General features: G+C 49.3%; 1 protein-coding gene across 2 annotated transcripts in view; it reads left to right on the top strand.

The window, feature by feature from the left end:
• Positions 1 to 12,365, top strand: part of ANKRD33B (ankyrin repeat domain 33B) — an 83,296-nt gene that overhangs the window by 57,066 nt on the left and 13,865 nt on the right. The gene's annotated exons all lie outside the window — the stretch shown is intronic.

Genomic DNA, 12,365 nt, shown 5'->3' with positions numbered 1-12,365 from the left:
GAACAGTGCTCTTGACCAGGTTTATCACTGACCCCTTTCAAATTTCTTGGCCTCCAAAGATTCTGTCTGTTTCATTGGTCAGGTTCTCAGTTGCAAGCAAAGAAGCTGCCTGCGGCTGAGCCAGGAAGGACAGGCGCTTGTGTGTTGAGGGAAGCAGGGGAAGCTCACACGGTTGTCAGGGGTTGTTGAGAATCCCACTCAGAGCCTGGAAACTGGAGGAAGTGCCCCGGACCACACTGTATGTTGATTCTAGTTGGGAAATGACTGTTGCTGTCACCAGAGGGAGACCTCCTTGTCCCTTGTTGCTTCACAAGCCCCTGTACCAAAGCCACCCTGGGTGGATCTGATGGGTCGGGGACCAGGGAGGCTGGAAAAACCAGTGTTTGACAGTTTCATCCCCCATGGTGGGAGTGGTCTGGGCACCCCACTTTTCAATCAAGGCGAATAGAGTGGGGAGCTCTCCAAACTTAGAAAGGGCCAGGGGCTGTGCTAACATGTGTTCACCTCCTCAGATTTCGGAGCGTGAGGCATCACCTCCATGGAGGATTCCAGGCTTTGAAAGCCTAGCAAGAGTGTGAAAAGGCTTTGTAAGGCATTCAGTGATTCATTTCCTCTCGTGGGTCAGCTGCCATGTCAGGGACCAAGGATACAGAAGTACAGGGCAGCCCCATCCTTGAGTAATTCTGCAGCTCATGGGACAGAGAAACAGACGCGAAACCCGCCACCATCTGTCTGCTGGAGCTCGGTGCTGCGGGACAAGAACACTCCATCTAGCCTGAAGTTTAAGACGAGGTCTTGCAAGAAGGGGGTCTGAGCTGGGGCAGAGAGGGAGCCAGGCAGCTCTCAGGAATGGCGAGTCTTAGGGACAGTGTAGGTGGGCATGGCTGTAGGATGGCGTGTGTCTAGGAGAGATAAGGGGAGGACGGGGACCAGACCATTAAAAGTCTAAACACAGTGCAAGAGAATGTATTTCAGTAGTGTGAGGCTGCGTGAGTGGTGACAGGGGTGAGAGGATCCTGGGGGCCTAGCAGAGGGCTCAGAGCACAGGGAAGGGCCGGGAGCTGTGTGGCTGGAAACACAGGTGACGGTGGTGGTGATGTGGGCCATTGAGGAGAGCTGGGGATCTAGGATGGCTTTGGGCTTTGGGACAGGGGATAACACCAACTGCAAAAGGCATATAAGTAAAAGAAGAGGAATGGGAGGAACACTGGTTTTGAGCTGGCTATCATAACTTTGAAATGCTCTGAGACCTCTAAGTAAAGAGGTCTCCATGGCAAGTCAGGAAGAGATGGAGCTCCAAAATCTGGTCCCTGCTAGAAATACAGATGAGGGACAGGTGTTGCTGGTGAGAGCTGGGACATGGATTAGGTCATGACGGTATGAGAATGTACGATAAAAAGAGATTTCTTTTCTTACTGATCTGCCAGAGCTCTTTGTGTGTTAGAGATAATAGCTGTGCTTTGATACTCATGAGGTACTTCCCAAAGTCTTGCTTATTTGCAGGTGTTTTGATTTCGTATTCACCCATGATTGTTTCTTCAGAGTCTGGAGCACATTGTATATTTTTGGCAAGAATACGGCATTGGTCGTGCTATGTCCTTGGCGTGTCCAATCAGGAACACATACCGCCAGTTTGTCCTGATGTGGGTGATGCTAAATTTGACGAACTGCTTACTGTGATAATCACCACATTTTTTGTTTATTTATTTATTTATTTATTTTACCAAAGAGTCAGAAATTAGAATACCACCACTGCTACCAACATCAGACCTGCTAAGTAAAAGCCCTTATTTCTTTGGGATTGTTTTCTTCCAATATATTCCACCAAAAGTTATTGGTCTTATATACCATATTCAGAAACGCAGTTAAATTTTTTTTAACTTCATGCAGTCTCTTCAGATTTCAAATTGCTTCCCTTTCCACAAATGCTTATGTTTTTCACTGAATCAGTGACCTATTGAATTTTTCTAAGAATATGGATTGTTAAAATTTGAAAAATTTTCTTTTGCTTCTTGCAATAAACCAATTTCATTTTTTAAATTGTTTCATAGGCACTAGACAACCAGGGAGCAATAAATCTATTTCAGATGAAGATGCTGCCCTGATCCTGTAGCCCAGCCGCCTTCTTTTTGAATCTCACTGTCTTTACACTGATCCAGGGTTTTTTGTTTTTTGTTTTTTTTCTGGCTTGCTCATCCTTCTGCTGGGACTGCGCTCATCCTTCTCTGTTTTATTTTAAGTCAGGGATGACACAGGTCCTCTTGGAGATTGGAGGGCGCTCTGGCAAAGAGAGGAGGAAGGGGCTCCAGCTGCTTTCCAGGCTCAGCGCTTAGCAGCCTGGGGCATGGCGGGAAGAATTCGGGGCCAGGTGCAGGCCCCACAGCCACTCCCCTCCTGGGCTGTGTAGTTTTGCTTCCAAGTTGAGTGTGGCAGGGGAGGCTGTAACAACCAAGGAGGAGCCCCCACCCTTTGCCTGTTGGCACCTTAGGGGGAAGGTGGCATCGGGAGCTTAGTGCCCTGCCTGGCCTCATGCCTGGGGTGTTGAAAAATGGCATCGGTGGGTCTCAAAGCATCCCCATGGACCACCTCTCCTTTTCTGCCCTTCTATCTGTGGGGCATTGCCGGAGTTTTGTAGGGTTCACTGAATTAGGTGTAATACCTCATCCTCCCCATAAACAGGGGCCTGTCTCTGCCATCTTACTTAAGAAACAGAAATAGGGTAGTGTACCTTGATGGTTCTAGTCCACTCCTGGCTTCTCTCTGTTGCCTTTGGTCACGGATGGCGTCTTCAGCTGCTCAGGCTGCGATAAGGAAATAAGGAGCTCTCCGGGGCCTCTTTTGTGAGGGCACTAATCCCACCACGAGGACCCCCTCCCTCAGGACCTAATCACCTCCCAAAGCTACCTGCTGTAGCATCGATCTGGGTACAGGATTTTCACATAGCAATTTCGGAGGACAGAAACATGCAGACTGTGGCAGGTGGGAAGCTGGGTAGGAGCGAAGATTCCTGTGTTCTCAGCTCTCCTGGGAGCTGGCCCACCCAGGGGGACCCAGGCTGCCAGACAGAGCTGGAGTCCAAGTCAAGTAGCAGGATTGGATGGCTGGGGTGTGGACAAGGGTCTGGGCTGTCCTGAGGGCAGCGTCACAGCTGGCAACCTGCCTGGGTGGACAGGAGGAGGCGAGCAGAGGCCTCAGCCGTTATCCTGCGTCCTCCACTTGGCCTGGCTGATGTTCTTGGAATCTGATTTTAAAATACAATACAGAGTGTTTGGGAGGAAAATAACCCCACATGAGCAAGGAACTTCGGGGTGAATATCTCCTGCACCTCACTCTCAGCCCTCCTCCGGTTCTGCTCTCTGGAGTTAACTGTTGTTAATGATTTGATGCCTAGATGGGTTTACTCTGCCTTTTAAATTTAAATAAAATCATTATTATAATGTATTTTGTCTTCTTGTTTTCTTTCTTTCTTTTTCTTTTTTTGAGTCTGAGTCTTGCTCTGTCGCCCAGGCTGGGGTGCAGGGGCACGATCTCAGCTCTCTGCAACCTCCATTTCCCAGGTTCAAGTGATTCTCTTGCCTCGGCCTCCCGAGTAGCTGGGATTATAGGCGCCAGTCACCCCGCCCAGCTACTTTTCGTATTTTCAGTAGAGGTGGGGTTTTACCATGTAGGCCAGACTGGTTTCGATCTCCTGACCTCAAGTGATCCACCCACCTTGGCCTCCCAAAGTGCTGGAATTATAGGCATGAGCCACCAGGCCTGGCCTTTTTTTTTCTTTTTTACTGGCTTTTGTTATCTTCCCCTATTTACTGATTTGCTTGAGCTCTCTGTGGCCAGCTTGGTGTGTACCCACCCTCTGGCCTGGGCTCTGATCCCTGGACACCCAGCCCAGGCCACTGCCTGAGGCTTTGGGACTGAATTGTTGAGGTTGCATAGAGAGGCGGAGGGGAGAGGGACTTCACGTCATTTAAACAAACACAGATTTAAAAGCTTCCTTTTGTGTGTCTTAATTGCCTCAACGTACAGACGAGATTTTCCTTAATTTCTTTCTGAAACTCTAGGGGCTGCCCCTATCCCCATAGGCATCGTTGCTTAGACACTGGCTCCCAACCTTGCGCCTCTGGCATCAGCATCACCTGGGCTGGTTCATGTGAGCATTAACACAGGTCTGGTGGAAGCACAGACTGCCAGGCCCTGCCCCTGGAGTCTTTCTTTGGATAGGCCTGGGGTGGGGCCCAAGAATGAGCAGATCAACAGGTTTCCCAGTGAGGCTGATGCCACTGGCCCAGGGACCCCACGTTGAGGATGGAGGGCTTGGAGGTTTTTAGTCTGATGACGGCCAAGGGCCCCTCTCAGTGGACATTGAAGACGATCACAGTCACAGACCCCAGGAGAGATGTTGTCAGAAAAGACGCAGAGGCATCAGGGAATTATAGTGAAAATGAGGAAAGCAGCTGAGCATCGGTTCATGACTTTCCTGTGCTGTTTTGCCAAAGAGGCTGTTTAGGCCCAATCAGGTGATGTCCCATTTTAATCAATTTCATAACCAGTTTTATTTATTTGATGATTTGTTAATTTCAAAAGTTGTCTACGCTTATGTGCTTACAGCCAAAAATGGCTACAAAAGTAGTATCAGGAAGGAAGAAAAAGATCCCTTGTCAATCTCCCAAACATTCCAGCTCCCTTATCAGCACTCAGGAGTTACCTCTTCAGACCTCATTCAGTCCTTTCCAAACACGCACGTATGTATGTGCACTTTTTATTCACTTGACTAGGCTAGTTCTGTTGAGATTGTGTGTTTAGTGATTTTGTTCACTTAGTAATTAATCTAGGAGTTCCTGCTGCATCGGTGTCCCTGAGCCCTCCCGGGTGCTCATAGCCCTGCCTTCCCGCATGGGATGTGTGGCTCATACCAGTTCCCCACCAAGGCTTCAAGTTTGGGAGGCTTCATTCTGATTGCTTTCATTCATTGTGGTGGACCCGGCTCTTAGGCCAGTCCTTGGGCATGAAGTACTTGCTTCCTAAATATTTGTTTGAAAAGAGGATGTTGTGTAAAATGCATGAACCATGGTATACTTAACTGTCCCAGTTATTGGACAGGTGAACTTTTGAGTTAACCAATGGCAGCAAGGCTGTCGTGAAGTCCTCGGGTTTGGGGTGCCTCTCTGAGGAGAGCGTGTTAGGGTCCTGGCAGCAGGCATGTTGAGCGACAGGTGTGCTCAGAGGGCTGAACAGAGGACTTGATGAGAGCCTGTCAATTACAGGGGAAGGGTAGAGTTAAGGGAACCAACATTGAAAGGATTAAGGGGAGGGGCTCTGCAGAGAGTGACCCAGGCCAAGAAGCTGGAACCTGAGAGGCGGCCTCAACCTAGAACCCCAATCAGGGGCTGGAGCGGGAGGTAGGGCTGGATATCCCGCTCCTTCCACCCTGGTCCCCTGCTGAGCCACCCCAGACACCTCACTGGGGTGGAAACCGGGCAGGTGCTGGTGGTGCAGGTCAGCTTCCTAGGCCGAAAGCAGGGCAAGGAAGAGGAGAAGCAGTGTGCAGACACACTCTGAGAACAGAATTGCTTCAGCAAGGGCTGTGCCTGTTTTAAGTGTACACAGCTGCCAATGGCCGTTAGAAAGCTGTGGTGATTTCTCCTTTCCCGTGAGTGTCCAAGAGTGTTCTTGCCAGCCCTGACTGAGATCAGTCTTTTCAGTATTTCCCTACTCACAGTGAACCAAAACTCTGGTTTTCAGTTGTATTTCCCCAGCTCTCTTTTGAGCCTAGTGCCTGTTAGGATGCTTTTGGCTTCAACCACAAGGGCGCTGCCTTCTCTTGCAACACAGGACATCTGCAGGTGATGTTGCAGGGCTGCTTCTCTGAGTAGCTGGGTGATGCTGGGACCTAGAGCCCCTTCTCAGAAATACTTTCGCCTTTTCCCTCATGGTCCCAAGCTGGCCCCAGCTGCTAGAAGTGCCACGGCTTCACGTTGCAACACTCAGGGATGTCAAGGAAGAGGAGCAAATCCCTGTCGGCATTTCCTTTTATAACACAGGAAAACATTTCCAGAAGGCTCCAGGGGAGTGTCGTTGTCATCTCACCAGCCAGGGTTGTGTCACAAGTCTGTACCAAACCAGTGATGGAGGATGGCTTGTGTAGACGGCAGTCACACTAAGCAGAATCAGCATTGTGAAGCAAAATCTTAAAGTAGCCATATGTTCATATTATTTGCTATGGCAACTGGGTTGGTTGTCTGGGAGTTGGGAGCTCTGGGTTTCTGGAGGACACAGCATTTATGAGCACAAATTCGGATGCAAATGCCTTCATCTGCCATTTGAGTGTTCTCTAAAAAGTCTAATTTCCTCTGCTATTTAATGCACAATAAAAATACAGCCAAATCTGTACTAGGTCTGTAAATGGAGAGAATGTATGAAAATAAATCCTCATGTAATCCCTAAATCTCATTTAGCCAGTCATTTCAACTTTCACTACCTCGCCTCTAACAAAAATAAAATAAGATAACCAAAGGAATGAAAAAGGAGTCCCATGGATAGAGCTGTGTGTTTATATCTGTTTCCTTGCTGTGCTTTAACAGAACAGCATGAACGTGGTGAAGTGAGGAAACGCCAGGGGTCTCTGAGCTGGTGATGGGATAGAGCCCGTGAAGCTTGTTTTGGGTGTAAGGAACCTCTGATGTGTGCTTGCAGCTTGTTATTTCTTGCATTTAATTGTAAAATTCTGAAGGCTATGTGCTGAGAGCCAGCCTGGCAGGATGCTGCCCGGAGACGGGGACAGAACGGCAGGGATTCCGACGGTTTGGGCTGCTGCGGAGCCCTGGCTCTGAGCTGAATCAGGGAGAGTCCCAGTTCGGAGGAGAATGTATGACTTGGTCGGAAGCCAGGAACAATGCCTCTTCATGCTATTTATCTTATTTTATTAAGCAGTGCACATGATCACGATCTTAGTGTGATCTCATTGTGATGTTCATGTTGTTTGGAAGTGCTTTCTTTTTTCTCAATTTGTACCGCTTCAAACAAGAGAGTAGAACTTGGCGAGTCTTGGTTTCCCAACGTTGCCTTATCTTTTCCTGCGAGCTTTTCTGAGCTCTTCTGATTGGCCATGGCAGGACCACACCCCTGCCCACTGGCCAGCCAGGAGGGCTCTTTAGCCAGGTGGGGGCTTGCCCGGTTCCCGCATCAGACTCCTGCCTGTTCTGCAGAGAGCAGGGATGCTGCCCTCCCCTATTAACCCTACCCGGCCATCTGCATGGTAAATGCCTTATGCTAAGAATTCCTGGAGTCTGTTCATGCCACGTGGCTGGTATGATGTTGTATTTTCAAAGCCGACAGCCCCCTCTACTGGCCTCGTCTGGAGAACTGCAATTTGAATGCCTTGAGTCAGTCAAGTCTTAGACAACCCAATTCTGCAATATTTTCCCATTTTTAGAGCAGTTTGTGTTCGTTGCCTGTTTTTTTTTTTTTTTTTTTTTTTTCAGATGGAGTTTTGCTCTTGTTGCCCAGGGTGGAGTGCAATGATGTGATCTTGGCTTACAGCAATCTCCGCCTCCCGGGTTCAAGTGATTCTCCTGCTTCAGCCTCCCGAGTAGCTGGGATTACAGGTGTCTGCCACCACGCCCGGCTAATTTTTTGTGTTTTTAGTAGAGATGGCGTTTCACCATGTTGGCCAGGCTGGTCTCGAACTCCTGATCTCAGGTGATCCATTCCCTTCGGCCTCCCAAAGTGCTGGGGTTACAGGCATGAACCACCGCGCCTGGCCAGCCCTGCTAATTTTTATTTTTATTTTTTGAGATGGGATCTTGCCATGTTGCCCAGGCTTGTATCTAACTCCTAGGCTCAAGTGATCCTCTAGCTTCAGCCTCCCTGGCCTCTTCTGGCCTCGGCCTCTCTGCTGGGATTGCAGGCATGAGCCACCTTGCCCACCCTGATACTTTCAATAAATAAACTTTTCCCAAAGGAGAAGTAGGAATGTTTCAGCCTTTTCATCTAATGCATATTTATTGAGCACCCCAGAGCATGCAGTCAGTTGGAAGTTTTAGGCTTGTGAATTGGGTAACGAGGGCTGTGGCGGCTGTGGGATCCCCACACGTGCATGGGAATGTGGGCAATGAGACACCGTGGGGCCGGGGCACCAGGGAAGACCTGGCATTGGAAGGGATGGCTCATCAGGTCACCAGGTAAAAAGAGGAGGCAGAATATTCCAGGTAGAGGGACTCCTAATAGACTGAGTGGGGAAACCCCACGGGCCTGCCTGTCTAGATTCTTCCAGGTTTCTCGGAGCAGCATTCCTTCCTTCTGGGAATGGCGCTTCTAGAATGGGGATCTTAAGACCTACGGTCAGACATGGCAGGCCAGATAATTTCTTTATGTTAGAGCAGTACTTTTAGGTTTTATGGCTGGCTTTAGGGAAAGGGGGTTCTGGTTTTAAAGATCTGCCTTGGGGAAGAGGGATTCTGGTTTGGATGGTTGGCCTCCGGGAAGAAGGGACTGAGAGACGGGAGCGCAGGAGGGCAGAGAGAAACCTTTGCTTCTGAGGCCTTCACTGTGGGGTATTGCTTCCTAAGCCCCAACAGCATTCTGAGGGAAGTGAGTCTGCAAGGAGGGAGAGATTGAAGAGAAACAGGAGGGATCTGATCAATATTCCACAGCAGTGGGCAGGGAGTGGCTGTCAAGCACAGGACGGGAGAAGCAGGGATGCGCCTCTTTCAGCAAGAGGAGAATCCCCTGTGTTTTCTGTAGGAAATGTGAACTAAGGACTGACGAGGTTCATAAACTGGGAAAGAAGAGCTTTCTCCTCATAAAGGGTTGCAGCCTGCAGGGTGGCCATTGTGGCAGGGAAGCAGAGCCTCTGGCCAGAAGCCAGAAACAGACCCTTCCAGGGGCAGAAGAACAAGGCAGAAGAACAATGCGTGTGAACGAGGTGGCTCAATACACACATTCTATAAGCTATGGGAGAAGCATTGAATATTGATGAGAGGAGAAACATGCACGTGTGCAGTCGAGCTTCGTGCCTCTCCCTGGGACCTGTGTTCAAAAAGCGACAGCGTTAGCAGGATCCGAGGGTGGAATGCTGGTCGGTTGTTTTGTCCAAATCACAGAAGGGCGGGGCAGCATCAGGCGATTGGTTTATATCAGTGGAGGAGTCTTTAGAACGGGCTGGTTTCTGTTTAGCCTTAGAAAGGAAGCCTCGCGGTGGTTAGCAAGGAATGGGTATAACAGGCGCATTGCCCTTCCATCCTGTCATAGCCGGGAGTCAGTTTTCAAGGGTTCTCTGGGGTCTCCTTGGCCAGGAGGGGGCTGGTTCAGTCCGTTGGAGGGCTCAGGATTTCACTTTTCCTTCTCGGAGGCCCATGAATGTGGGCAGCATGGGGGGCGACGGGGGAAAGCTGAGGGACTTCCCTTCTGGTGGTTTCTGTTCCCTCTGTGAACTTGAAGATGAGTCATCCTGGAGAGGAGTTTGCCTGAGGTAGGTGACTTCCATATGAAAAGTTTAACATTTTCCCCATGGGGCCTGGGGAGGAGTCAGCCCGGAAGCACAGGAGGGCTGTTGGGCCAGGCTGAGAAGCCGGTCGGGCCTGGGTGGCGTGGGTGTCCACCTCTGTGTATCTCCCAATAAAGGCGCCTTGGCATCCATGCAGAGCGGAACCGGGGGCGTGGCAGGGCCAGGTGTCATCTCCAGCTTTCCTCTTTTGCATACCACAGACCTGTCCATCCACTCATTTAGGAGCTCTCTGAATCAAACACTCCTCTCCCTCCTCCTGCCCGCCCGGGGTTGGGGGCTGGGCTCCATCTCTGCCTCCTGAATGCTCCCATGGTCTCCTGGTGAGCTCCCCACCACTGGGAGAACCTCGGGTCCAGGGTGGAGAGGCCCCACACCAGGCTGCACAGCCAGCCGTGAATCATCGTCCCAACCTTGCACTCATTTTGAATAGCTCTGTGCTAGTTCTCCCCTTTTTTTATTTTTATTTTTTTTTATTTATTTATTTATTTTGAGACAGTGTCTTGCTCTGTTGCCCAGGCTGGAGTACACTGGTGTGATCTCTGCTCACTGCAACCTCCACCTCCTGGGTTCAAGTGATTGTCCTGCCTCAGCCTCCCCAGTAGCTGGGATTACAGGCATCCGCCACCACTCCCAGCTAATTTTTGTATTTTTAGTAGAGACGGGGTTTCACCGTGTTGGCTAGGATGGTTTGATCTCTTGGCCACATGATCCACCCACCTCGGCATCCCAGAGTGCTGGGATTACAGGCGTGAGCCACCGCGCCAGGCCTGTCCCCTCTTTTTTAAAATAAACTTTTGATTTGAGAATAGTTTATGCTTACAGAGAAACTGCAAACACTGTACAGAGAATGCTTGTGTGCCTCACACCAGTTCCCTCTGTTGTTAAGATCTGACGTCTGTGATGCGTTGGACACAATGAATGGACCTGTGTCAATGCACCATTATTAACTGAAGTCTATTCTTTATTCAGATTTCCTCAGTGTTTCCCAGATTTCCTTTTTCTGTTGCAGGATCGCATGTGGCATTTAGCACTCATGGCTCCTCAGGCTCCTCTTGGCTGTGAGCTTCTCAGACTTCTCTTGTTTTTCATGACCTTGACAGTTTTGAGGAGGACTGGTCGGGTACATTGCAGAATGTTCCTTAATTTGGACGTGTCTGATGCTTTTCTTGTGATGAGACTGGAGTTATGAGTTTTTAGAGGAAGGCCCCTGATAAAGGGCCATTCTCAACACATGGCACCAGGAGACACACTACCAACCTGACCCATCGTTGATAATGTTGGCCTTGGTCCCCTGGCTGAGGTCATGTTAGCAGGTTTCTCCCCGGAAGGTTCTCTCGCTCCTCCCCCGTTTCCGTGTAATAGTCTTTCACGGGAAATCATTGCACACAGCCCGTGGGTTAAGGAGAGGTGAACACGTTCTGGCCCCTTGAGAGTGGAGTGCCTGCCTAGATTACTCAGAATTTTTCTTCTGGATTTTTCTATTCTGCTGGTCACCTTTTACACATATTGTCTCCTGTAATTTTCACAAATGGGAGGTCAATATTATCCCTCATTTTACAGATGTGGAAAAGCTGACTGCCAAAAGCCACCTAGATTTTGAATGGCAGGCCTGGCCCTTGAACCTGGCTGTTCTCCAAGCCAGCTGTCTTCAGTACTGAGCTTATTGTCTACACTGTGTCTGAGTGATGCAATTTCATTCAAATTCACTTCCTCCCTGGGTCACTTGTCACCTTAAGCAGGGTAGGGCTCACTGGGGGAGAGGGGGTGTTCTGGGGTTCTCTAGGTGAGCCTACCCTTTAAAAGGGCTTCTCTGAGGATTTCAGGAATTGAGTCAGATTCCGTAATGTCCAAGTTGGACTGGGCTCAAACTAGATTTTTTTTTTGTAGGCAGAGTCTCACACTGTCACCTAGGCTGGAGTTCAGTGGCATGATCTCATCTCACTGCAACCTCCACCTCCCAGGTTCAAGCAATTCTCCTGCCTCGACCTCCTGAGTAGCTGGGAATATAGGCATGCACCACCATACCCAGCTAATTTTTGTATTTTTAGTAGAGACAGCGTTTCAATATGTTGCCCAGGCTGGTCTCGAAGTCCTGGCCTCAAGTGATCTGCCTGCCTCGGCCTCCCAAAGTGCTGGGATTACAGGAGTGAGTCACTGCGCCTGGCCTTAAACTAGATTTCAATATGGCATGTGTTTGGGTTCCCTCGTGCAAGGAAGGCTGTGTGTCTCATATATATAAAGAAAAGGAAAGCTCCATTTGGTTACTCATCATTGTTTTTAGAGAATAAAGGTTGATACTTATACATTCTTAGAAGTATTGGGTCCACCTTTGATTTCCATTGAATGGGGTCATCTGTGTGATGAGAGGTATTATTCTGCCATCCTGGGAAAACCCGTGGGAAGCAGGGCGTGATTTCTTGGATCATCAAAAGCTCAGGCCTGTAGTCAGAACGAGCTGGCTGTATGTTGGTTTTTCTGAACGCAACATAATATGCAGAACAGATCTGTATAATGGGCGGTTTGCTTTGTGGACTTTCAATTTTTCCTCTTTCCACCTATTCAAAGCGCTTAGGAGATATCAGTGCAAAGGAACATCCTGCTGAAGACTGTGACGGACACGCTATTTCACAGTTTAAAGAAATGGCTCCAAATGAATTGTAATTCATTTTACTATGACCCTGGCTAAATCTAACTGACAGGTGCCGCCAAGCATTTAACTGGACCATAAACCAAACTGACATCAAAGGATTCCCCCAGCTTCCCGCACCACCGCCCAGTTTAGAGTAATTCAGCAGCTCTGGGTACCTGACAGCTGGCCTTATCCCCTCCCCACACATAGTAAAGTACGAGAGAGGGCAATGTG

This window comes from Chlorocebus sabaeus, chromosome 4, assembly GCF_047675955.1.
Source record: "Chlorocebus sabaeus isolate Y175 chromosome 4, mChlSab1.0.hap1, whole genome shotgun sequence".
Classification (NCBI taxonomy): domain Eukaryota; kingdom Metazoa; phylum Chordata; class Mammalia; order Primates; family Cercopithecidae; genus Chlorocebus; species Chlorocebus sabaeus.
Note: the sequence above shows the minus strand (reverse complement) of the source record. Positions and strands in the feature narration are given on the sequence as shown.